Source organism: Palaemon carinicauda, chromosome 20 (assembly GCF_036898095.1).
Source record: "Palaemon carinicauda isolate YSFRI2023 chromosome 20, ASM3689809v2, whole genome shotgun sequence".
NCBI lineage: Eukaryota > Metazoa > Arthropoda > Malacostraca > Decapoda > Palaemonidae > Palaemon > Palaemon carinicauda.
The window spans coordinates 36,020,269-36,024,037 of record NC_090744.1 but is presented as its reverse complement, the minus strand read 5'-3'; the positions used below and the strand labels follow the sequence as shown (position 1 = coordinate 36,024,037).

Here is a 3,769-nt window from a genome sequence, read left to right as displayed (position 1 = left end):
CATACCATTGATTTACCATCGCACGAGCGCCAGGGCGATTGCGACCGCGATTCCCGTTGGGGTTTCGCAACATGGCCAGCCTGGCGAGTCTTCTGGAGTGTATTTCCAGAACACGGCCTCACCCTGTAAACGCAGAGCATGGCACTTGCAAGAGCAGGAATAATCTTCAGGGAGGTCTGAGCAACATTCTTCTTTCCAGAACCTGGGTTAGCCCTTCCCCGTCATTCCCTGGAAGGGTTTTGCCAGGGAGCTTTCCGTTCGAGATTTCTCCATCGGCCAAGGAGTGACTGGTTTACCCCTTCCTTTTCTCCATCTCGTGAAAGGGGCTTACCAGGTCCTTTCCCTCCTCGGTTGCGACCCGAGGTTTTGTACAAGGAAGCTCCAGGAAGATCAGGGGTACTTTAATCCTCCTGGGCTCAAGCACCTTGGCTTTTCATCACCAAGTTTCGAACTTGCGGGCAAGCTAGATGTTGGACCATCTGGACGCAATGACCGAAGGCTTCCTCTCGGGTGTCTCATCCGTGGATGTCGACAATCTCAGACGCCCTTCCATCCTTGGGAAGAGCTTGTTTGTGCCCAAGGACTGAGACATAGACAGCGGTTGTGCAGGGCTCCAGCGCCTCTTTCTTTCAGCCTCGTCGGCCTAAGTTATCGGACCGGCTACGACAACTAAGACAAGGTGTCCAATAGCAGTCCCCTCCTGTCAGGAACAGGTAGCACGGGATTCTCTCCCGGGGGGGGGGGCCATAATCCTAGAGGGAGCGGCAGAGTTCACGAACTCTAGGATTGGCAACCCACCCTTGCAGGTCTCATGCTGGGAGGATGCCTAAGGTTACTCATCCGGATAACAGCTTCCCGATGCCGATTCCTGCACGATCTCCGTGATCAGCCAAGGATATCGCGCCTGCCGTCTCTGTCAGCGAATTCAGTGTCACTGAACCTCTATGCCATGGGGTCGGCAAGAGGTTTGCCCGTTTGGGCAGAATGATCCATGCCTTAGGAGAAGGTCCTCCATAGGATCGTCGACGGCTTCAACCCCCGGCTTCTTCAGTCGATCCTTTCTCGTAGGAAAGTATCTGAGACGGGAATTCCGTAGTTGACCTCTCAGCTCTGATCAAGTTTGTCGAACAAACTTCGTCCAGCGTGGAACAGCAGAATCGATCAGACTGGTAACGAGGCGACAGGACTCCTTAGGCCCTGGATCGGAAGGACGGGTACTTTCAGTTTCCATTCCATCCATCTTCCAGGAAGCTCGTGGAATTCAGCCTAGACTACAGGTGTTCCTGCTTAAGGTGCAGTGTGGCGATCCCGCCGTGGCATCGCAGGTTTTTCCCCAGAGAACTCTCCCTGCTTTCCTCATGGCCGCTCAGGAGCAGGTTTCCACCTCCTTCGCCTTTTGGAGGTCTGGTCAACTCCGGTAGGCTCGGGTTCGACCTTCTTCAACGCCGGGACAAGCTTCCGGATGCTTACCATGAGTTTGGGTTCATGGTAATTTGCTAGGAGCCTTCTCTACTTCTGCCTCAACATCTGGAGTATCTAGCCATGATATTGAGTCAACGTCCTTACCACGTTGGAAACCCCGCTTCTCGTCCGTCCAGCGAGGTTAAGCAACGTCGGGTCTGGTCGGTACTTGGATGGGTGACCGCCTGGGGACGCCAGATTCTGTTGCCGCCTCCTCCAAGCCTTCCCTTCAGTTGACTGTGGCAAGGCTGAGGAGAGTCACAGTACCTGTTCTCAGTCAAGCAGAGCTTTCAGCCCTACCTTGGAACGTTTCCTAGGTCTCTTTTCCTCATTGACCCGTCTAAAGTTCCGAACGGTCGCCTCAGGATAAGTTCCCTGTGGGGCGGCCCAAGTTCCTGTGGTTTCAAAGCAACGATTAACCAGACTTTCTGGCCCCTATGGGACCAGCGGAACGATTAGACCTGCAATGGGTGTTGACCTATGGAACCTCTTGATGGGAGTGGATATTCTCGTCCTTTCCCCACATTTTTTATGCTGTTCTCGGACTCGTCAAAGAAAAGGGGGGGGGGCATGTTCCGGTTGAGGCCTATGGTCAGGACCTGAAGGATACCTCTCCATCATTCAGGCAGGCTTAGGGCCCGTAGTCTGGCCCCTCTACAGATCCTACAGATTCTGCCGAGTCGCTCCGTGCGCGACGACTTCATGGTACTGGCGTGTTCCAACCAGCAAGGGACGCATTTTCATACCTTCGCATCTTGCAGTAGATACTGAGATGATTTGAGATCCTCTCAATACCACCATCGGCTCGCTCATTCCGGGCAGAAGAATGTTCTCTCCGACTATCTGAGCAGAGCCTCTTAGAGAGATTGTATCTGGGGGTCTTTGGCCTTTAGTAACCAGCAAGTCCTGGCCTGGGGGACCTGATCGCGACAGCTTGGAACCTCAAGCTTCCGCTGTTCTTCCCCCCAGTCTCAGACCCCAAGACTCTTTGGCAAGATGCATTCCGGTGATGGTGGGACATAGCTCGCCTGCGCACCAGCGTTCGCTAGCGCACCACCGATCACCTGCTCGCAATCGTTCTCCCTCGCTCTACAGGTCTTCTGACCAACGTCGCCAGCGATCTTCAGAACGTTTTCACTCGCCCACGCGGCAACTCGTTCCCTCGCCATCGCGCCAACGCATTCGTTCACCGGCTCGCCCACGCGCTCGTTCGCCTGTATACCCTCGCGCCCACTCGCCTGCGCGCCCGCGCGACCGTTCGCCTTCACGCAACCACCGTTCGCGCCGAATTTCACAGCCAGTGATAGCAGCAGGAACGTGTGTTCCCAGACAGTGCTCTGGATCGCCTCCATCAAAACGCAGGACTGTTGTGCAGGACAGGGAAGACACTTCAGAGAGGTCAGTGCGTCTTTCTTCCCCCTTTCCTTTTCAGGCAGGTCCAGTGGTGTCCACTCCGAAGGATCGCCCAATCCCTTTTCCTCCAGCGAGGATTTCGGACTCTGTGTCCGTGGAACAACAGACTTGGTTTGGTCCTCTGATGCGGGCGTTAGTGAGAGTAATGAAGCCAGCACTCTCCGATCAGGGCAACAAACCAACGGCTGCCTCACGTACGCTGAAGAGAAAGAGAGGAGTGGACTTTGTGGTGACTTCCCCCAGGGAGAAGTTGGTTCTGAGGAGGTCTGTCGGGAAGGCCCCTTCCCCTGCTCAAGCGTTTTCTCCTTCTCCCGTGGACGAGGCTTTTCCGTCCTCGGGTGAGTCCAGTGAAGCGATAGTCTTCCCCTCAGCACCAAGGAGGGAGCCTTCTCTTCATGGAGGAGAATCGTCTCGTGCGGAAGGGGCTCTTCGAACCTCTTTGTTGGGATCCTGTATCCCTCCCAGGAGGGAATCCAAGGACTCCAAGACCATCCCGAAATCGTCTTCAAGGATTTGCCAGGAACCCGCGGCTCCCCGGGGGAACGTCCACGCTTCGCCCCAGGAAGAGATTCCGGGGACAGGAGACTTAGCTGCCAGCCCGCAAGGAGGAGACCAGCAGGAATCTGAACATGCCTTCTGGCAGGTCCTGAGCCTGATGAGGCAACTCAACGGATTCATGGACCCCGTGATCGCCCCCCGAGAAGGCAAGGACACAGTCTTGGACGAAGTGTTCGACGTTCAGAAAGCCCCCAAGTCCAGTGCGGCTCTGCCCTAGTCTCGGGGTCTGAAGAGTGCCAGAGCCAGGGCCAACGCCCAGCTCGCGATTCTTGCCTCCTCCAGTCGTTCCTCTGCCGGGAACAAACTCATCCCTCCTCCTCGTCTCCAGCAGAGGAGG

General features: G+C 55.8%; 1 pseudogene; it reads left to right on the top strand.

Moving 5' to 3' along the window:
• The first annotated feature begins 1,552 nt into the window (after nt 1–1,552).
• Nucleotides 1,553–1,671, top strand: LOC137614518 (5S ribosomal RNA; annotated as a pseudogene).
• Nucleotides 1,672–3,769: the final 2,098 nt, after the last annotated feature.